Here is a 23,382-nt window from a genome sequence, read left to right as displayed (position 1 = left end):
ACGTGAACATCCGGTGGGCGTGGCCAATTTTCTGAAATAGCGCCCCCTAGGACCATTAAAACTGTCAGCCCCAAGCCATGCTTTGACTGAGGATTACGAAATTTGGTACACTAATGTGGTGTCTCAGGACCTACAAAAAAGTCTCTTGGAGCCAAGTGCAAAGTCGCACAGGAAGTCGGCCATTTTGGTCCAAGTGCGCGATTTAGTGGTTTTCACACACGTTGTTTGGAGAGTGATACTCCGTCGCCCTTTTCACCAATCACTTTCAAACTTCTGCTATATAGTCTTAAGACATAGAGGAAAAAATTCAACCGTCGGATTTTAAATAAGTATAAAGGTGTGGGCGTGGCTAAGCCTCAAACTTTGACCTTTCGCCACGCCACTCTTTTTTTCACAGCTCCTTATTGGACTCCTTTTACCCAATCACCAGGAATCTCTGGTAAATAGCAGCAGGCAAGTTGAGGTCACTTGGTCTCCAGTACTGGAAGGTTTTGAAAAAAGGCGGGGCTTTGGGAGCATGGCGAAATTCGCCATCACGCCATGGATATACGTTTGCCTCTCATTTCTTCATTTATCGTGATATCACCTCGACCATTGTTGTGAGTGATCCTAGTCTGACCCCCAATAGAAAAGGTCAGCTTAAGTTTGTGGGCGTGGCCTATTTTCTGTATTAGCGCCCCCTAGGACCATTAAAACTGTCAGCCCCAAGCCATGCTTTGACTGAGGATTACGAAATTTGGTACAATAATGTGGTGTCTCAGGACCTACAAAAAAGTCTCTTGGAGCCAAGTGCAAAGTCGCACAGGAAGTCGGCCATTTTGGTCCAAGTGCGCGATTTAGTGGTTTTCACACACGTTGTTTGGAGAGTGATGCTCCGTCGCCCTTTTCACCAATCGCCTTCGAGCTTCTGCTATATACTCTTAAGACATAGAGGAAAAAATTCAACCGTCGGATTTTAAATAAGTATAAAGGTGTGGGTGTGGCTAAGCCTCAAACTTTGACCTTTCGCCACGCCACTCTTTTTTTCACAGCTCCTTATTGGACTCCTTTTACCCAATCACCTGGAATCTCTGGTAAATAGCAGCTGACAAGTTGAGGTCACTTGGTCTACAGTACTGGCAGGTTTTGAAAAAAGGCGAGGCTTTGGGAGCATGGCGAAATTCGCCATCACGTCATGGCAATACGTTTGCCTCTCATTTCTTCAATTATCGTGACATCGCCACAAAATGTCTGGTGAGTGATCCTAGTCTAACCCCCAATAGAAATGGGCATCTGAGATTTGTGGGCGTGGCCTATATTCTGAAATAGCGCCCCCTAGGACCATTAAAACTGTCAGCCCCAAGACAAGGTTTGACTGAGGATTACGAAAATTGGTACACTCATGTAGGGTCTCTGGCCCTACAAAAAAGTCTCTTGGAGCCAAGCGCAATTTCGCACAGGAGGTCGGCCATTTTGGTCCAAGTACTCGATTTAGTGGTTTTCGCACACGTTGTTTGGACATTGATGGCCCGTTGCCCTTTACACCGATCACCTTCAAACTTATGCTATGTACTTTTAAGTCAAAGGGGAAAAAATTCAACCGTCGGATTTTAAATAAGTATAAAGGTGTGGGCGTGGCTAAGCCTCAAACTTTGACCTTTCGCCATGACATTACTTGACTTAATAACTCCCATGTGCATGATCAGATCTAATTCAAACTTTGTCTGTGTGATCACTGACCACATCTCAAGATAACGACAATGTGGACAGCTGACATCACCTAAGCCCCGCCCCCTGACAACAGGAAGTCTATTGTTTTATGGTGAAATGCCTATATTTGTCCCCTCTAATTTAATGAAAATGACACTCAGGTCATACAGTGTCTTCATGATGTTTTAAAGACCATTCAGATCTGATAGCTTTCCAGAAAGGGAGGGGCTTTGATGCCATGGTGAATGCTGGCGTGACGCCATGACCTTACATTTGACTGTAACTTCCACAAACGGCCTCCGATTTGCCCGAAACTGAATATGGCAATGAACAATCATGCCCTTTAGCCAATGAGGCACAAACGGTTGGTGAATGTTATATAATGTCACCAAAGCTGACCTCAATGGGACTTTTCTGTAGTTGGTCACAGCGCCACCTAGATAACGTTATCCTTCGATAACTTTAAAAAACATGGTCAGAATAGCATTAAAGTTGGTCACTGTCATCACACCACCAGTGTGGTAAAGATAGAGGATTCCCTAGTGGTGAGACATAAAATATAATGGTGGGCTCAAAGGGGATGCTGAGTCAGGGTGAGTTGCGGACAAGGTGGCCGTTAGCAGTTTCTGGTGTTGGGGTGGTCGACGTTTGTGTTCTGCGGACGTGCCCTGGTGCCCCGGGCTGCCGGCCAGGCCGGAGCGGCGCGGAGCTGCGAGGGCCGAACGACGCTGCTTGCAGCTTTAATTTTTATTTATTATTCTTAGCCCGCTTTGAATGGCTTTTTGGGGACCTTATCATACCCCAAAACTCACAATATTTTGCAAAGATGTCAGGCCTGGTGAAAAATTTGATATTTTAATGGTCCCAAAAAAATTGCAAAGAAAATGGCTGAACAGCGCCCCCTAGAAAGTGAAAAAAACCCCTCTCCATAAAGCTTAGTTTATCGTACAATTATGAAATTTGGTACACTTGTAGTACTCACCAGTCCGCACAGAAAAGTCTCTTGCAAGTATGGTCAATATCAAACAGGAAGTCGGCCATTTTGGGTTTAAATGGCGATTTTTAGCCGTTTTTGCCGTTTTTAGGGTCCGTTTCTGATTGGATTGCTCGATAAATTTTCGCACCATCATCTCAAAAATTGTGTCAAATTGCTCAGGAGGGATGGGCGAACAAAATGAGATGAGGATTCTGAGTTTTCGTATATGTTGAAGGGGCGGGGCCAGGCCTCAAAATTTGACTACTCGCCAAAAAAATTTAAATTGCTATAACTTCATAACTGAATGGAATAGAGTTACCAAACTTTCTTTGGTCATTCGTCATCCACCCACAAAGTAAATTGAATGGTCGGATGATGACATAACACAAGCCCCGCCCCCTCAGGACCAAAAAGATCAAGTTTTACTGTGAAAGGTCCCAAATTGCCCCATTTCACTTAATCACCACGAATTTGTAGCTGGTAACTCAAGACAAGTGGGGGTTGCTTGGCGTCACTTTATGGGAGTTTTCGGCAGAGGGCGGGGCTGTGGCGGCGCGGCGAAGTCAGGCGTACCGCCGCGGCCTTACGTTTGCCTCCCATTTCGTCATTTCTAAAGATATCGTCACGAAACTTCTTGTGAGTGATCCTAGTCCGGCCCCCCAAAAGATCTGATGTGAATATCCGGTGGGCGTGGCCTATTTTCTGAAATAGCGCCCCCTAGGACGATTAAAACTGTCAGCCCCAAGCCATGCTTTGACTGAGGATTACGAAATTTGGTACACTAATGTGGTGTCTAAGGACCTACAAAAAAGTCTCTTGGAGCCAAGTGCAAAGTCGCACAGGAAGTCGGCCATTTTGGTCCAAGTGTGCGATTTAGTGGTTTTCACACACGTTGTTTGGAGAGTGATGCTCCGTCGCCCTTTTCACCAATCGCCTTCAAACTTCTGCTATATACTCTTAAGACATAGAGGAAAAAATTCAACCGTCGGATTTTAAATAAGTATAAAGGTGTGGGCGTGGCTAAGCCTCAAACTTTGACCTTTCGCCACGCCACTCTTTTTTTCACAGCTCCCTATTGGACCCATTTTACCCAATCACCAGTAATCTCTGGTAAATAGCAGCAGACAAGTTGAGGTCACTTGGTCTCCAGTACTGGAAGGTTTTGAGAAAAGGCGGGGCTTTGGGAGCATGGCGAAATTCGCCATCACGCCATGGAAATACGTTTGCCTCTCATTTCTTCATTTATCGTGATATCACCTCGAAACTTGTTGTGAGTGATCCTAGTCTGACCCCCAATAGAAATGGATGGCTGAAGTTTGTGGGCGTAGCCTATTTTCTGAAATAGCGCCCCCTATGACCATTAAAACTGTCAGCCCCAAGCCATGCTTTGACTGAGGATTGCAAAATTTGGTAGACTAATGTGGTGTCTCAGGACCTACAAAAAAGTCTCTGGGAGCCAAGTGCAAAGTCGCACAGGAAGTCGGCCATTTTGGTCCAAGTTCTCGATTTAGTGGTTTTAGCACACGTTGTTTGGACAATGATACCCCGTCGCCCTTTTCACCGATCACCTTCAAACTTCTGTTATATTTTCTTAAGACAAAGGGGAAAAAATTCAACCGTCGGATTTTAAATAAGTTTAATGGCATGGGCGTGGCTAAGCCTCAAACTTTGACCTTTCGCCATTACATTACTTGACTTAACAACTCCAATGTGCATGATCAGATCTATATCAAACTTTGTCCGTGTGATCAATGACCAAATCTCAAGACAACGTCATTGTGGACAGGTGACATCACCTAAGCCCCGCCCCCTGACAACAGGAAGTCTATTGTTTTATGGTGAAATGCCCATATTTGTCCTCTCTAATTTAGTCAACATGACACTAAGGTCAGGCACTGTCTTCAAGATGTTGCAATGACCATTCAGATCTGATAGCTTTCCAGATAGGGAGGGGCTTTGATGCCATGGCGATTTCTGGCATGACGCCATGACCTTACGTTTGATCGTAACTTCCACAAATAGCCTCCCATCTGCACGAGACTGAACATGGCAATCAACAATCATGCCCTTTAGCCAATGAGACACAAATGGTTGGTGAAATTTGTATAATAACACCACAGCACCCCCTACACAACATTAAAACTGTAATAACTCCTACAGACGAGGTCGTAACTGCACCAAACTTGGTGTGCTCAGAGGGGATGCTCAGTCAGGGTGAGGTGCGGACGAGGTGACCGTTAGCTGTTTCTGGTGTCGGGGTGGTCAAAATTTTTGTTCCACGGACGTAACCTGGTGCCTCGGGCTGCCGGCCAGGCCGGAGCGGCGCGGAGCTGCGAGGGCCGAACGACGCTGCTTGCAGCTTTAATTAGGCCCGAGCAGCGGAAGCGCTGCGAAGGCCTCTTGTTTTTGCTCTGATTATTTTTTGTTATTCCGTGCCCCCTTTGAACAGCTTTTTGGGGACCTTAACATACCCCAAAACTCACAATATTTTGCAAACTTGTCAGGCCTGGTGAAAAATTTGATATTTTAAAGGTCACAAAAAAATCGCAAAGAAAATGGCTGAACAGCGCCCCCTACAAAGTGAAAAAAACCCCTCTCCATAAAGCTTAGTTTATCGTACAGTTATGAAATTTGGTACATTTATAGTACTAAACAGTCCGCACAGAAAAGTCTCTTGCATGCATGGTCAATATCAAACAGGAAGTCGGCCATTTTGGGTTGAAATGGCGATTTTTTGCCGTTTTGGCCCTTTTTAGGGTCCGTTTCTGATTGGATTGCTCGATCATTTTTTGCACGATCGTCTCAAAAATTGTGTAAAATTGCTCAGAAGGGATGGGCGAACAAAATGAGACAAAGATTCTGACTTTTCGTACATGTTGAAGGGGCGGGGCCAGGCCTCGAAGTTTGACTACTCGCCAAAAAATTTTAAATTGCTATAACTTCATAACTGAAAGGAATAGAATTACCAAACTTTCTGTGGTCATTCGTCATCCAGCCACAAAGTAAATTGAATGGTCGGATGATGACATCACACAAGCCCCGCCCCCTCAGGACCAAAAAGGTCAAGTTTTACTGTGAAAGGTCCCAAATTGCCCCATTTCACTTAATCACCACAAACTTGTAGCTGTTAACTCAAGACAAGTGGAGGTTGCTTGGCGTCACTTTATGGGAGTTTTCGGCAGAAGGTGGGGCTGTGGCGGCGCGGCGAAGTCAGGCGTACCGCCATGGCCTTACGTTTGCCTTCCATTTCGTCATTTCTAAAGATATCGTCACGAAACTTGTTGTGAGTGATCCTAGTCCGGCCCCTCAAAAGATCTGATGTGAACATCCGGTGGGCGTGGCCTATTTTCTGAAATAGCGCCCCCTAGGACCATTAAAACTGTCAGCCCCAAGCCATGCTTTGACTGAGGAGTACGAAATTTGGTACACTAATGTGGTGTCTCAGGACCTACAAAAAAGTCTCTTGGAGCCAAGTGCAAAGTTGCACAGGAAGTCGGCCATTTTGGTCCAAGTACGCAATTTAGTGGTTTTCGCACACGTTGTTTGGAGAGTGATGCTCCGTCGCCATTTTCACCAATCTCCTTCAAACTTCTGCCATCTGCTCTTAAGACATAGAGGAAAAAATTCAACCGTCGGATTTTTCAAAAGTTGAAAGGTGTGGGCGTGGCTAAGCCTCAAACTTTGACCTGTCGCCGCGCCACTCTTTTTTTCACAGCTCCCTACTGGACTCCTTTTACCCAATCAGCAGGAGTCTCTGGCAAATAGCAGTAGACAACTTGAGGTCACTTGGTCTCCAGTACTGGAAGGTTTCAAAAAAAGGCAGGGCTTTGGGAGCATGGCGAAAATCGCCATCACGCCATGGAAATACGTTTGCCTCTCATTTCTTCATTTATCGTGATATTATTACGAAACTTCTGGTGAGTGATCCTAGTCTGACCCCAAAGAGACATAGACAGCTGAAATATGTGGGCGTGGCCTAATTTCTGAAATAGCGCCCCCTAGGACCATTTAAACTAATAGCCCCAAGCCATGCTTTGACTGAGGATTACGAAATTTGGTACACTAATGTGGAGTCCCAGGGCCTACAAAAAAGTCTCTTGGAGCCAAGCACAAAATTGCACAGGAAGTCGGCCATTTTGGTCCAAGTACGCGATTTAGTGGTTTTCGCACACGTTGTTTGGAGAGTGATGCTCCGTCGCCCTTTTCACCAATCGCCTTCAAACTTCTGCTATATACTCTTAAGGCATAGGGGAAAAAATTAAACCGTCGGATTTTTCAAAAGTTGAAAGGTGTGGGCGTGGCTAAGCCTCAAACTTTGACCTGTCGCCGCGCCACTCTTTTTTTCACAGCTCCCTACTGGACTCCTTTTACCCAATCAGCAGGAGTCTCTGGCAAATAGCAGTAGACAACTTGAGGTCACTTGGTATCCAGTACTGGAAGGTTTCAAAAAAAGGCGGGGCTTTGGGAGCATGGCGAAAATCGCCATCACGCCATGGAAATACGTTTGCCTCTCATTTCTTCATTTATCGTGATATCGTTACGAAACTTCTGGTGAGTGATCCTAGTCTGACCCCAAAGAGACATAGACAGCTGAAATATGTGGGCGTGGCCTAATTTCTTAAATAGCGCCCCCTAGGACCATTTAAACTAATAGCCCCAAGCCATGCTTTCACTGAGGATTACGAAATTTGGTACACTAATGTGGTGTCCCAGGACCTACAAAAAAGTCTCTTGGAGCCAAGCACAAAATTGCACAGGAAGTCGGCCATTTTGGTCCAAGTACGCGATTTAGTGGTTTTCGCACACGTTGTTTGGAGAGTGATGCTCCGTCGCCCTTTTCACCAATCGCCTTCAAACTTCTGCTATATACTCTTAAGGCATAGGGGAAAAAATTCAACCGTCGGATTTTTCAAAAGTTGAAAGGTGTGGGCGTGGCTAAGCCTCAAACTTTGACCTTTCGCCATTACTTGACTTAATAACTCCCATGTGCATGATCAGATCTTTTTCGAACTTTGTCTGTGTGATCATTGACCATATCTGTAAACAATGACAATGTGGACAGCTGACATCATCTAAGCCCCGCCCCCTGACTAAAGGAAGTTATTATTTTATGCTGAAATGCCCATATTTGTCCCCTCTAATTTAGTCAACATGACACCTAGGTCATGCACTGTCTTCATGATGCTGTAATGGCCATTCAAATCTGATAGCTTTCCAGAAAGGGAGGGGCTTTGATGCCATGGCGAATTCTTGCGTATGCCGTAACCTTACAATTCAATTTAATGGTGAGCTCAGAGGGGATGCTTAGTCAGGGTGAGGTGCGGACTAGGAGGCCATTTGCTGTTTCCGGTGACGGGATGATTGACGTTTCTGTTCTGCCAGACATGCCCTGGTGCCCCAGGCTGCCGGCCAGGCCGGAGCGGCGCGGAGCTGCGAGGGCCGAACGACGCTGCTTGCAGCTTTAATTATTAGGCCCGAGCAGCGAAAGCGCTGCGAAGGCCTCTTGTTTTTGCTCTGTTTATTAGGCCCGAGCAGCGAAAGCGCTGCGAAGGCCTCTTGTTAGGCCCGAGCAGCGAAAGCGCTGCGAAGGCCTCTTGTTTTTGCTCCGATTATTAGGCCCGAGCAGCGAAAGCGCTGCGAAGGCCTCTTGTTTTTGCTCCGATTATTATTAGGCCCGAGCAGCGAAAGCGCTGCGAAGGCCTCTTGTTTTTGCTCTGATTATTATTATTTTTTGTTATTCCGTGCCCCCTTTGAACAGCTTTTTGGGGACCTTAACATACCCCAAAACTCACAATATTTTGCACACTTGTCAGGCCTGGTGAAAAATTTGATATTTTAAAGGTCCCAAAAAAATCGCAAAGAAAATGGCTGAACAGCGCCCCCTACAAAGTGAAAAAAACCCCTCTCCATAAAGCTTAGTTTATCGTACAGTTATGAAATTTGGTATACTTGTAGTACTCAACAGTCCGCACAGAAAAGTCTCTTGCAACCATGGTCAATATCAAACAGGAAGTCGGCCATTTTGGGTTGAAATGGCGATTTTTTGCCTTTTTTGCCGTTTTTAGGGTCCGTCTCTGATTGGATTGCTCGATCATTTTTCGCACGATCGTCTCAAAAATTGTGTAAAATTGCTCAGAAGGGATGGGCGAACAAAATGAGATAAGGATTCTGAGTTTTCGTATATGTTGAAGGGGCGGAGCCAGGCCTCAAAGTTTGACTACTCGCCAAAAAAATTTAAATTGCTATAACTTCATAATTGAACGGAATAGAGTTACCAAACTTTCTGTGGTAATTTGTCATTGACCCACAAAGTAAATTGAATGGTCGGTTGATGACATCACACAAGCCCCGCCCCCTCAGGACCAAAAAGGTCAAGTTTTACTGTGAAAGGTCCCAAATTGCCCCATTTCACTTAATCACCACAAATTTGGAGCTGGTAACTCAAGGCAAGTGGGGGTTGCTTGGCGTCACTTTATGGGAGTTTTCGGCAGAGGGCGGGGCTGTGGCGGCGCGGCGAAGTAAGGCGTACTGCCGTGGCCTTACGTTTGCCTCCCATTTCTTTATTTCTAAAGATGTCGTCACGAAACTTCTTGTGAGTGATCCTAGTCTGGCCCCCCAAAAAATCTGACGTGAACATCCGGTGGGCGTGGCCAATTTTCTGAAATAGCGCCCCCTAGGACCATTAAAACTGTCAGCCCCAAGCCATGCTTTGACTGAGGATTACGAAATTTGGTACACTAATGTGGTGTCTCAGGACCTACAAAAAAGTCTCTTGGAGCCAAGTGCAAAGTCGCACAGGAAGTCGGCCATTTTGGTCCAAGTACGCGATTTAGTGGTTTTCGCACACGTTGTTTGGAGAGTGATGCTCCGTCGCCCTTTTCACCGATCTCCTTCAAACTTCTGCTTTATACTGTTAAGACATAGGGGAAAAAATTCAACCGTCGGATTTTTCAAAAGTTGAAAGGTGTGGGCGTGGCTAAGCCTCAAACTTTGACCTGTCGCCACGCCACTCTTTTTTTCACAGCTCCCTATTGGACTCCTTTTACCCAATTACCAGGAATCTCTGGCAAATACGAGTAGACAACTTGAGGTCACTTGGTATCCAGTCCTGTTAGGTTTTGAAAAAAGGTGGGGCTTTGAGAGCATGGCGAAATTCGCCATCACGCCATGGAAATACGTTTGCCTCTCATTTCTTCAGTTATCGTGACATCGCTACGAAACTTCTGGTGAGTGATCCTAGTCTGACCCCCAATAGAAATTGAGAGATGCAGTTTGTGGGCGGGGCCTATTTTCTGAAATAGCGCCCCCTAGGACTATTAAAACTAACAGCCCCAAGCCATGCTTTGACTGAGGATTACGAAATTTGGTAACCTAATGTGTTGTCTCAGGACCTACAAAAAAGTCTCTTGGAGCCAAGCGCAAAGTCGCACAGGAAGTCGGCCATTTTGGTCCAAGTACGCAATTTAGTGGTTTTCGCACACGTTGTTTGGAGAGTGATGCTCCGTCGTCCTTTTCACCAATCTCCTTCAAACTTCTGCCATATGCTCTTAAGTCATCGGGGAAAAAATTCAACCGTCGGATTTTTCAAAAGTTGAAAGGTGTGGGCGTGGCTAAGCCTCAAACTTTGACCTTTCGCCACGCCACTCTTTTTTTCACAGCTTCCTATTGGACTCCTTTTACCCAATCACCAATAATCTCTGGCAAATAGCAGTAGACAACTTGAGGTCACTTGGTATCCAGTACTGGCAGGTTTCGAGTAAAGGCGGGGCTTTGGCAGCATGGCGAAAATCACCATCACGCCATGGAAATACGTTTGCCTCTCATTTCTTCAGTTATTGTGATAGCGCTACGAAACTTCTTGTAAGTGATCCTTGTTTGACCCCCAAGAGACAAACATAGCTGAAATTTGTGGGCGTGGCCTATTTTCTTAAATAGCGCCCCCTAGGACCATTTAAACTAATAGCCCCAAGCCATGCTTTGACTGAAGATTACGAAATTTGGTACACTAATGTGGGGTCTCAGGACCTACAAAAAAGTCTCTTGGAGCCAAGCGTAAAGTCGCACAGGAAGTCAGCCATTTTGGTCCAAGTACGCGATTTAGTGGTTTTCGCACACGTTGTTTGGAGAGTGATGCTCCGTCGCCCTTTTCACCAATCACTTTCAAACTTCTACTATATACTCTTAAGACGTAGGGGAAAAAATTCAACCGTCGCATTTTTCAAAAGTTGAAAGGTGTGGGCGTGGCTAAGTCTCAAACTTTGACCTTTCGCCATTACTTTACTTGACTTAATAACTCCCATGTGCAAGATCAGATCTTTTTCAAACTTTGTCTGTGTGATCATTGACCATATCTGTAAAAAATGACAATGTGGACAGCTGACATCACCTAAGCCCCGCCCCCTGACCACAGGAAGTCTATTTTTTTATGCTGAAATGCCCATATTTGTCCCCTCTAATTTAGTCAACAAGACACCAAGGTCATGCACTGTCTTCATGATGCTGTATTGACCATTCAGATCTGATAGCTTTCCAGAAAGGGAAGGGCTTTGATGCCATGGCGAATTCTGGCGTAACGCCGCACCCTTACAATTCAATTTAATGGTGAGCTCAGAGGGGATGCTGAGTAAGGGTGAGGTGCGGACTAGGAGGCCATTTGCGGTTTCTAGTGTCGGGGCGGTTGACGTTTCTGTTCTGCCAGACGTGCCCTGGTGCCCCGGGCTGTCGGCCAGGCCGGAGCGGCGCGGAGCTGCGAGGGCCGAACGACGCTGCTTGCAGCTTTAATTATTATTATTTTTTGTTATTCCGTGCCCCCTTTGAACAGCTTTTTGGGGACCTTAACATACCCCAAAACTCACAATATTTTGCACACTTGTCAGGCCTGGTGAAAAATTTGATATTTTAAAGGTCCCAAAAAAATCGCAAAGAAAATGGCTGAACAGCGCCCCCTACAAAGTGAAAAAAACCCCTCTCCATAAAGCTTAGTTTATCGTACAGTTATGAAATTTGGTACACTTGTAGTACTCAACAGTCCGCACAGAAAAGTCTCTTGCAACCATGGTCAATATCAAACAGGAAGTCGGCCATTTTGGGTTGAAATGGCGATTTTTTGCCGTTTTTGCCGTTTTTAGGGTCCGTTTCTGATTGGATTGCTCGAACATTTTTCGCACGATCGTCTCAAAAATTGTGTAAAATTGCTCAGAAGGGATGGGCGAACAAAATGAGATAAGGATTCTGAGTTTTCGTATATGTTGAAGGGGCGGAGCCAGGCCTCGAAGTTTGACTACTCGCCAAAAATATTTAAATTGCTATAACTTCATAACTGAATGGAATAGAGTTACCAAACTTTCTGTGGTCATTCGTCATCCCCCCACAAAGTAAATTGAATGGTCGGATGATGACATCACACAAGCCCCGCCCCCTCAGGACCAAAAAGATCAAGTTTTACTGTGAAAGGTCCCAAATTGCCCCATTTCACTTAATCACCACAAATTTGTAGCTGGTAACTCAAGACAAGTGGGGGTTGCTTGGCGTCACTTTATGGGAGTTTTCGGCAGAGGGCGGGGCTGTGGCGGCGCGGCGAATTCAGGCGTACCGCCTTGGCCTTACGTTTGCCTCCCATTTCGTCATTTCCAAAGATATCGTCACGAAACTTCTTGTGAGTGATCCTAGTCCGGCCCCCCAAAAGATCTGATGTGAACATCCGGTGGGCGTGGCCTATTTTCTGAAATAGCGCCCCCTAGGACCATTAAAACTGTCAGCCCCAAGCCATGCTTTGACTGAGGATTACGAAATTTGGTACACTAATGTGGTGTCTCAGGACCTACAAAAAAGTCTCTTGGACCCAAGTGCAAAGTCGCACAGGAAGTCGGCCATTTTGGTCCAAGTACGCGATTTACTGGTTTTCGCACACCTTGTTTGGAGAGTGATGCTCCGTCGCCCTTTTCACCAATCTCCTTGAAACGTCTGCTATATACTCTTAAGACAAAGAGGAAAAAATTCAACCGTCGGATTTTTCAAAAGTTTAACGGTGTGGGCGTGGCTAAGCCTCAAACTTTGACCTGTCGCCACGCCACTCATTTTTTCACAGCTCCCTACTGGACTCCTTTTACCCAATCAGCAGGAATCTCTGGCAAACAGCAGTAGACAACTTGAGGTCACTTGGTATCCAGTACTGGCAGGTTTCAAAAAAAGGCGGGGCTTCAGGAGCATGGCGAAAATCGCCATCACGCCATGGAAGTATGTTTGCCTCTCATTTCTTCAGTTATCGTGATATTGCTACGAAACTTCTGGTGCGTGATCCTAGTCTGACCCCCAAGCGACATAGATATCTGAATTTAGTGGGCGTGGCCTATTTTCTTAAATAGCGCCCCCTAGGACCATTTAAACTAATAGCCCCAAGCTATGCTTTGACTGAGGATTACGAAATTTGGTACACTAATGTGGTGTCTCAGGACCTACAAAAAAGTCTCTTGGAGCCAAGCGCAAAGTCGCACAGGAAGTCGGCCATTTTGGTCCAAGTGCGCGATTTAGTGGTTTTCGCACACGTTGTTTGGAGAGTGATGCTCCGTCGCCCTTTTCACCAATCTCCTTCAAACTTCTGCTATATACTCTTAAGACATAGGGGAAAAAATTCAACCGTCGGATTTTTCAAAAGTTGAAAGATGTGGGCGTGGCTAAGCCTCAAACTTTGACCTGTCGCCACGCCACTCTTTTTTTCACAGCTCCCTACTGGACTCCTTTTACCCAAACACCAGGATTCTGTGGCAAACAGCAGTAGACAAGTTGAGGTTACTTTGTCTCCAGTACTGGCAGGTTTTGAAAAAAGGCGGGGCTTTGGGAGCATGGCGAAAATCGCCATCACGCCATGGAAATACGTTTGCCTCTCATTTCTTAAGTTATCGAGATATCACCTCGAAATTTGTTGTGAGTGATCCTAGTCTGACCCCCAATAGAAATGGACAGCTAAAATTTGTGGGCGTGGCCATTTTTCTGAAATAGCGCCCCCTAGGACCATTAAAACTGTCAGCCCCTAGCCATTCTTTGACTGAGGATTACGAAATTTGGTACACTAATGAGGTGTCTCCGGACCTACAAAAAAGTCTCTTGGAGCCAAGTGCAAAGTCGCACAGGAAGTCGGCCATTTTGGTCCAAGTACGCGATTTAGTTGTTTTGGCACACGTTGTTTGGAGAGTGATGCTCCGTTGCCCTTTTCACCAATCGCCTTCAAACTTCTGCTATTTACTCTTAAGACATAGGAGAAAAAATTCAACCGTCGGATTTTTCAAAAGTTGAAAGGTGTGGGCGTGGCTAAGTCTCAAACTTTGACCTTTCGCCATTACTTTACTTGACTTAATAACTCCCATGTGCATGATCAGATCTTTTTCGAACTTTGTCTGTGTGATCATTGACCATATCTTTAAACAATGACAATGTGGACAGCTGACATCACCTAAGCCCCGCCCCCTGAATACAGGAAGTCTATTGTTTTATGCTGAAATGCCCATATTTGTCCCCTCTAATTTAGTCAACATGACACTAAGGTCATGCACGGTCTTCATGATGCTGTAATGACCATTCAGATCTGATAGCTTTCCAGATAGGGAGGGGCTTTGATGCCATGGCGAATTCTGGCGTAACGCCGTAACCTTACAATTCAATTTAATGGTGAGCTCAGAGGGGATGCTGAGTCAGGGTGAGGTGCGGACGAGGAGGCCATTTGCGGTTTCTGGTGTCGGGGTGGTTGACGTTTCTGTTCTGCCAGACGTGCCCTGGTGCCCCGGGCTGCCGGCCAGGCCGGAGCGGCGCGGAGCTGCGAGGGCCGAACGACGCTGCTTGCAGCTTTAATTCTTTCTTTTTTTGTTATTCCGTGCCCCCTTTGAATGGCTTTTTGGGGACCTTAACATACCCCAAAACTCACAATATTTTGCAAACTTGTCAGGCCTGGTGAAAAATTTGATATTTTAAAGGTCCCAAAAAAATCGCAAAGAAAATGGCTGAACAGCGCCCCCTACAATGTGAAAAAAAACCCTCTCCATAAAGCTTAGTTTATCGTACAGTTATGAAATTTGGTACACTTGTAGTACTCAACAATCCGCACAGAAAAGTCTCTTGCAAGCATGGTCAATATCAAACAGGAAGTCGGCCATTTTGGGTTGAAATGGCGATTTTTAGCCGTTTTTGCAGTTTTTAGGGTCCGTTTCTGATTGGATTGCTCGATCATTTTTCGCACGATCGTCTCAAAAATTGTGTAAAAATGCTCAGAAGGGATGGGCAAACAAAATGAGATGAGGATTCTGAGTTTTCGTATATGTTGAAGGGGCGGGGCCAGGCCTTGAAGTTTGACTACTCGCCAATTTTTTTTTAATTGCTATAACTTCATAACTGAATAGAATAAAGTTACCAAACTTTCTGTGGTCATTCATCATCCACCCACAAAATAATATGAATGGTTGGATGATGACATCACACAAGCCCCGCCCGCTCAGGACCAAAAAGGTCAAGTTTTACTGTGAAAGGTCCCAAATTGCCCCATTTCACTTAATCACCACAAATTTGTAGCTGGTAACTCAAGACAAGTGGGGGTTGCTTGGCGTCACTTTATGGGAGTTTTCGGCAGAGGGCGGGGCTGTGGCGGCGCGGCGAAGTCAGACGTACCGCCGTGGCCTTACGTTTGCCTCCCATTTCGTCATTTCTAAAGATATCGTCACGAAACTTTTTGTGAGTAATCCTAGTCTGGCCCCTCAAACAATCTGATGTCAACACCCGGTGGGCGTGGCCTATTTTCTGAAATAGCGCCCCCTAGGACCATTAAAACTGTCAGCACCAAGCCATGCTTTGACTGAGGATTACGAAATTTGGTACACTAATGTGGTGTCTCAGGACCTACAAAAAAGTCTCTTGGAGCCTAGTGCAAAGTCGCACAGGAAGTCGGCCATTTTGGTCCAAGTACGCGATTTAGTGGTTTTCACACACGTTGTTTGGAGAGTGATGCTCCGTCGCCCTTTTCACCATTCTCCTTCAAACTTCTGCTATGTACTCGTAAGACATAGGGAAAAAAATTCAACCGTCGGATTTTTCAAAAGTTGAAAGGTGTGGGCGTGGCTAAGCCTCAAACTTTGACCTGCCGCCACGCCACTCTTTTTTTCACAGCTCCCTACTGGACTCCTTTTACCCAATCACCAGGATTCTGTGGGAAACAGCAGTAGACAACTTGAGGTTACTTGGTCTCCAGTACTGGCAGGTTTTGAAAAAAGGCGGGGCTTTGGGAGCATGGCGAAAATCGCCATCACGCCATGGAAATACGTTTGCCTCTCATTTCTTCAGTTATCGTGATATCGCTCCGACACTTCTGGTGAGTGATCCTAGTCTGACCCCCAAGAGAAATAGACAGCTGAAGTTTGTGGGCGTGGCCTATTCTCTTAAATAGCGCCCCCTAGGACCATTTAAACTAATAGCCCCAAGCCAAGCTTTGACTGAGGATTGCGAAATTTGGTACACTAATGTGGTGTCTCAGGACCTACAAAAAACTCTCTTGGAGCCAAGTGCAAAGTCGCACAGGAAGTCGGCCATTTTGGTCCAAGTACGCGATTTAGTGGTTTTCGCACACGTTGTTTGGAGAGTGATGCTCCGTCGCCCTTTTCACCAATCTCCTTCAAACTTCTGCTATATACTCTTAAGACATAGGGGAAAAAATTCAACCGTCGGATTTTTCAAAAGTTGAAAGGTGTGGGCGTGGCTAAGCCTCAAACTTTGACCTGTCGCCACGCCACTCTTTTTTTCACAGCTCCCTACTGGACTCCTTTTACCCAATCACCAGGATTCTGTGGGAAACAGCAGTAGACAACTTGAGGTTACTTAGTCTCCAGTACTGGCAGGTTTTGAAAAAAGGCGGGGCTTTGGGAGCATGGCGAAAATCGCCATCACGCCATGGAAATACGTTTGCCTCTCATTTCTTCAGTTATCGTGATATCGCTACGAAACTTCTGGTGAGTGATCCTAGTCTGACCCCCAAGAGAAATAGACAGCTGAAGTTTGTGGGCGTGGCCTATTCTCTTAAATAGCGCCCCCTAGGACCATTTAAACTAATAGCCCCAAGCCATGCTTTGACTGAGGATTACGAAATTTGGTACACTAATGTGGTGTCTCAGGACCTACAAAAAAGTCTCTTGGAGCCAAGGACAAAGTCGCACAGGAAGTCGGCCATTTTGGTCCAAGTACGCGATTTAGTGGTTTTCGCACACGTTGTTTGGAGAGTGATGCTCCGTCGCCCTTTTCACCAATCACTTTCAAACTTCTGCTGTATACTCTTACGACGTAGGGGAAAAAATTCAACCGTCGGATTTTTCAAAAGTTGAAAGGTGTGGGCGTGGCTAAGCCTCAAACTTTGACCTTTCGCCATTACTTTACTTGACTTAATAACTCCCATGTGCATGATCAGATCTTTTTCAAACTTTGTCTGTGTGATCATTGACCATATCTGTAAAAAATGACAATGTGGACAGCTGACATCACCTAAGCCCCGCCCCCTGACTACAGGAAGTCTATTTTTTATGCTGAAATACCCATATTTGTCCCCTCTAATTTAGTGAACATGACACTAAGGTCATACACTGTCTTCATGATGTTGTAATGACCATTCAGATCTGATAGCTTTCCAGAAAGGGAGGGGCTTTTATGCCATGGCGAATTCTGGCGTAACGCCGTAACCTTACAATTCAATTTAATGGTGAGCTCAGAGGGGATGCTGAGTCAGGGTGAGGTGCGGACTAGGAGGCCATTTGCGGATTCTGGCGTCGGGGTGGTTGACGATTCTGTTCTGCCAGACGTGCCCTGGTGCCCCGGGCTGCTGGCCAGGCCGGAGCGGCGCAGAGCTGCGAGGGCCGAACGACGCTGCTTGCAGCTTTAATTATTCTTTCTTTTTTTGTTATTCCGTGCCCCCTTTGAATGGCTTTTTGGGGACCTTAACATACCCCAAAACTCACAATATTTTGCAAACTTGTCAGGCCTGGTGAAAAATTTGATATTTTAAAGGTCCCAAAAAAATCGCAAAGAAAATGGCTGAACAGCGCCCCCTACAATGTGAAAAAAAACCCCTCTCCATAAAGCTTAGTTTATCGTACAGTTATGAAATTTGGTACACTTGTAGTACTCAACAGTCCGCACAGAAAAGTCTCTTGCAAGCATGGTCAATATCAAACAGGAAGTCGGCCATTTTGGGTTGAAATGGCGATTTTTAGCCGTTTTTGCAGTTTTTAGGGTCCGTTTCTGATTGGATTGCTCGATCATTTTTCGCACGATCGTCTCAAAAATTGTGTAAAAATGCTAAGAAGGGATGGGCAAACAAAATGAGATGAGAATTCTGAGTTTTCGTATATGTTGAAGGGGCGGGGCCAGGCCTTGAAGTTTGACTACTCGCCATTTTTTTTTTAATTGCTATAACTTCATAACTGAATAGAATAAAGTTACCAACCTTTCTGTGGTCATTCATCATCCACCCACAAAGTAATATGAATGGTTGGATGATGACATCACACAAGCCCCGCCCGCTCAGGACCAAAAAGGTCAAGTTTTACTGTGAAAGGTCCCAAATTGCCCCATTTCACTTAATCACCACAAATTTGTAGCTGGTAACTCAAGACAAGTGGGGGTTGCTTGGCGTCACTTTATGGGAGTTTTCGGCAGAGGGCGGGGCTGTGGCGGCGCGGCGAAGTCAGACGTACCGCCGTGGCCTTACGTTTGCCTCCCATTTCGTCATTTCTAAAGATATCGTCACAAAACTTTTTGTGAGTAATCCTAGTCTGGCCCCTCAAACAATCTGATGTCAACATCCGGTGGCCGTGGCCTATTTTCTGAAATAGCGCCCCCTAGGACCATTAAAACTGTCAGCCCCAAGCCATGCTTTGACTGAGGATTACGAAATTTGGTACACTAATGTGGTGTCTCAGGACCTACAAAAAAGTCTCTTGGAGCCTAGTGCAAAGTCGCACAGGAAGTCGGCCATTTTGGTCCAAGTACGCGATTTAGTGGTTTTCGCACACGTTGTTTGGAGAGTGATGCTCCGTCGCCCTTTTCACCATTCTCCTTCAAACTTCTGCTATGTACTCGTTAGACATAGGGGAAAAAATTCAACCGTCGGATTTTTCAAAAGTTGAAAGGTGTGGGCGTGGCTAAGCCTCAAACTTTGACCTGCCGCCACGCCACTCTTGTTTCACAGCTCCCTACTGGACTCCTTTTACCCAATCACCAGGATTCTGTGGGAAACAGCAGTAGACAACTTGAGGTTACTTGGTCTCCAGTACTGGCAGGTTTTGAAAAAAGGCGGGGCTTTGGGAGCATGGCGAAAATCGCCATCACGCCATGGAAATACGTTTGCCTCTCATTTCTTCAGTTATCGTGATATCGCTCCGACACTTCTGGTGAGTGATCCTAGTCTGACCCCCAAGAGAAATAGACAGCTGAAGTTTGTGGGCGTGGCCTATTCTCTTAAATAGCGCCCCCTAGGACCATTTAAACTAATAGCCCCAAGCCAAGCTTTGACTGAGGATTGCGAAATTTGGTACACTAATGTGGTGTCTCAGGACCTACAAAAAAGTCTCTTGGAGCCAAGTGCAAAGTCGCACAGGAAGTCGGCCATTTTGGTCCAAGTACGCGATTTAGTGGTTTTCGCACACGTTGTTTGGAGAGTGATGCTCCGTCGCCCTTTTCACCAATCTCCTTCAAACTTCTGCTATATACTCTTAAGACATAGGGGAAAAAATTCAACCGTCGGATTTTTCAAAAGTTGAAAGGTGTGGGCGTGGCTAAGCCTCAAACTTTGACCTGTCGCCACGCCACTCTTTTTTTCACAGCTCCCTACTGGACTCCTTTTACCCAATCACCAGGATTCTGTGGGAAACAGCAGTAGACAACTTGAGGTTACTTAGTCTCCAGTACTGGCAGGTTTTGAAAAAAGGCGGGGCTTTGGGAGCATGGCGAAAATCGCCATCACGCCATGGAAATACGTTTGCCTCTCATTTCTTCAGTTATCGTGATATCGCTACGAAACTTCTGGTGAGTGATCCTAGTCTGACCCCCAAGAGAAATAGACAGCTGAAGTTTGTGGGCGTGGCCTATTCTCTTAAATAGCGCCCCCTAGGACCATTTAAACTAATAGCCCCAAGCCATGCTTTGACTGAGGATTACGAAATTTGGTACACTAATGTGGTGTCTCAGGACCTACAAAAAAGTCTCTTGGAGCCAAGGACAAAGTCGCACAGGAAGTCGGCCATTTTGGTCCAAGTACGCGATTTAGTGGTTTTCGCACACGTTGTTTGGAGAGTGATGCTCCGTCGCCCTTTTCACCAATCACTTTCAAACTTCTGCTGTATACTCTTACGACGTAGGGGAAAAAATTCAACCGTCGGATTTTTCAAAAGTTGAAAGGTGTGGGCGTGGCTAAGCCTCAAACTTTGACCTTTCGCCATTACTTTACTTGACTTAATAACTCCCATGTGCATGATCAGATCTTTTTCAAACTTTGTCTGTGTGATCATTGACCATATCTGTAAAAAATGACAATGTGGACAGCTGACATCACCTAAGCCCCGCCCCCTGACTACAGGAAGTCTATTTTTTATGCTGAAATACCCATATTTGTCCCCTCTAATTTAGTGAACATGACACTAAGGTCATACACTGTCTTCATGATGTTGTAATGACCATTCAGATCTGATAGCTTTCCAGAAAGGGAGGGGCTTTTATGCCATGGCGAATTCTGGCGTAACGCCGTAAACTTACAATTCAATTTAATGGTGAGCTCAGAGGGGATGCTGAGTCAGGGTGAGGTGCGGACTAGGAGGCCATTTGCGGATTCTGGCGTCGGGGTGGTTGACGATTCTGTTCTGCCAGACGTGCCCTGGTGCCCCGGGCTGCTGGCCAGGCCGGAGCGGCGCAGAGCTGCGAGGGCCGAACGACGCTGCTTGCAGCTTTAATTAGGCCCGAGCAGCGAAAGCGCTGCGAAGGCCTCTTGTTTTTGCTCTGTTTATTCTTTTTTATTTATTATTCTTAGCCCGCTTTGAATGGCCTTTTGGGGACCTTAACATACCCCAAAACTCACAATATTTTGCACACTTGTCAGGCCTGGTGAAAATTTTGATATTTTAAAGGTCCCAAAAAAATCGCAAAGAAAATGACTGAACAGCGCCCCCTACCACGTGAAAAAAAACCCTCTCCATAAAGCTTAGATTATCGTACAGTTATGAAATTTGGTACACTTGTAGTACTCAACAGGCCGCACAGAAAAGTCTCTTGCAAGCATGGTCAATATCAAACAGGAAGTCGGCCATTTTGGGTTGAAATGGCGATTTTTGGCCGTTTTTGCCGTTTTTAGGGTCCGTTTCTGATTGGATTGCTCGATCATTTTTTGGACGATCGTCTCAAAAATAGTGTAAAATTGCTCAGAAGGGATGGGCAAACAAAATGAGACAAGGATTCTGAGTTTTCGTATATGCTGAAGGGGCGGGGCCAGGCCTCGAAGTTTGACTACTCGCCAAAAAAATTTAAATTGCTATAACTTCATAACTGAATGGAATAGAGTTACCAAACTTTCTGTGGTCATTCGTCATCCACCCAAAAAGTAAACTGAATGGTCGGATGATGATATCACACACGCCCCGCCCCCTCAGGACCTAAAAGGTCAAGTTTTACTGTGAAAGGTCCCAAATTGCTCTATTACACTTAATCACCACAAATTTGTAGCTGGTAACTCAAGACAAGTGGGGGGTGCTTGGCGTCACTTTATGGGAGTTTTCGGCAGAGGGCGGGGCTCTGGCGGTGCGGCGAAGTCAGGCGTACCGCCGTGGCCTTACGTTTGCCTCCCATTTCGTCATTTCTAAAGATATCGTCACGAAACCTCTTGTGAGTGATCCTAGTCCGGCCCCCCAAAAGACCTGATGTGAACATCCAGTGGGCGTGGCCTATTTTCTGAAATAGCGCCCCCTAGGACCATTGAAACTGTCAGCCCCAAGCCATGCTTTGACTGAGGATTACGAAATTTGGTACACTAATGTGGTGTCTCAGGACCTACAAAAAAGTCTCTTGGACCCAAGTGCAAATTCGAACAGGAAGTCGGCCATTTTGGTCCAAGTACGCGATTTAGTGGTTTTCGCACACGTTGTTTGGGGAGTCATGCTCCGTCGCCCTTTTCACCAATCGCCTTCAAACTTCTGCTATATACTCTTAAGACGTAGGGGGAAAAATTCAACCGTCGGATTTTTCAAAAGTTGAAAGGTGTGGGCGTGGCTAAGCCTCAAACTTTGACCTGTCGCCACGCTACTCTTTTTTTCACAGCTCCCTACTGGACTCCTTTTACCCAATCACCAGGATTCTGTGGCAAACAGCAGTAGACAAGTTGAGGTTACTTGGTCTCCAGTACTGGCAGGTTTTGAAAAAAGGCGGGGCTTTGGGAGCATGGCGAAAATCGCCATCACGCCATGGAAATACGTTTGCCTCTCATTTCTTAAGTTATCGAGATATCACCTCGAAATTTGTTGTGAGTGATCCTAGTCTGACCCCCAATAGAAATGGACAGCTAAAATTTGTGGGCGTGGCCATTTTTCTGAAATAGCGCCCCCTAGGACCATTAAAACTGTCAGCCCCTAGCCATTCTTTGACTGAGGATTACGAAATTTGGTACACTAATGAGGTGTCTCCGGACCTACAAAAAAGTCTCTTGGAGCCAAGTGCAAAGTCGCACAGGAAGTCGGGCATTTTGGTCCAAGTACGCGATTTAGTTGTTTTGGCACACGTTGTTTGGAGAGTGATGCTCCGTTGCCCTTTTCACCAATCGCCTTCAAACTTCTGCTATTTACTCTTAAGACATAGGAGAAAAAATTCAACCGTCGGATTTTTCAAAAGTTGAAAGGTGTGGGCGTGGCTAAGTCTCAAACTTTGACCTTTCGCCATTACTTTACTTGACTTAATAACTCCCATGTGCATGATCAGATCTTTTTCGAACTTTGTCTGTGTGATCATTGACCATATCTTTAAACAATGACAATGTGGACAGCTGACATCACCTAAGCCCCGCCCCCTGAATACAGGAAGTCTATTGTTTTATGCTGAAATGCCCATATTTGTCCCCTCTAATTTAGTCAACATGACACTAAGGTCATGCACGGTCTTCATGATGCTGTAATGACCATTCAGATCTGATAGCTTTCCAGATAGGGAGGGGCTTTGATGCCATGGCGAATTCTGGCGTAACGCCGTAACCTTACAATTCAATTTAATGGTGAGCTCAGAGGGGATGCTGAGTCAGGGTGAGGTGCGGACGAGGAGGCCATTTGCGGTTTCTGGTGTCGGGGTGGTTGACGTTTCTGTTCTGCCAGACGTGCCCTGGTGCCCCGGGCTGCCGGCCAGGCCGGAGCGGCGCGGAGCTGCGAGGGCCGAACGATGCTGCTTGCAGCTTTAATTAGGCCCGAGCAGCGAAAGCGCTGCGAAGGCCTCTTGTTTTTGCTCCGATTATTAGGCCCGAGCAGCGAAAGCGCTGCGAAGGCCTCTTGTTTTTGCTCTGTTTATTCTTTTTTATTTATTATTCTTAGCCCGCTTTGAACGGCTTTTTGGGGACCTTAACATACCCCAAAACTCACAATATTTTGCACACATGTCAGGCCTGGTGAAAAATTTGATATTTTAAAGGTCCCAAAAAAATCGCAAAGAAAATGGCTGAACAGCGCCCC

Source organism: Nothobranchius furzeri, chromosome 6, assembly GCF_043380555.1.
Source record: "Nothobranchius furzeri strain GRZ-AD chromosome 6, NfurGRZ-RIMD1, whole genome shotgun sequence".
Classification (NCBI taxonomy): domain Eukaryota; kingdom Metazoa; phylum Chordata; class Actinopteri; order Cyprinodontiformes; family Nothobranchiidae; genus Nothobranchius; species Nothobranchius furzeri.
Note: the sequence above shows the minus strand (reverse complement) of the source record.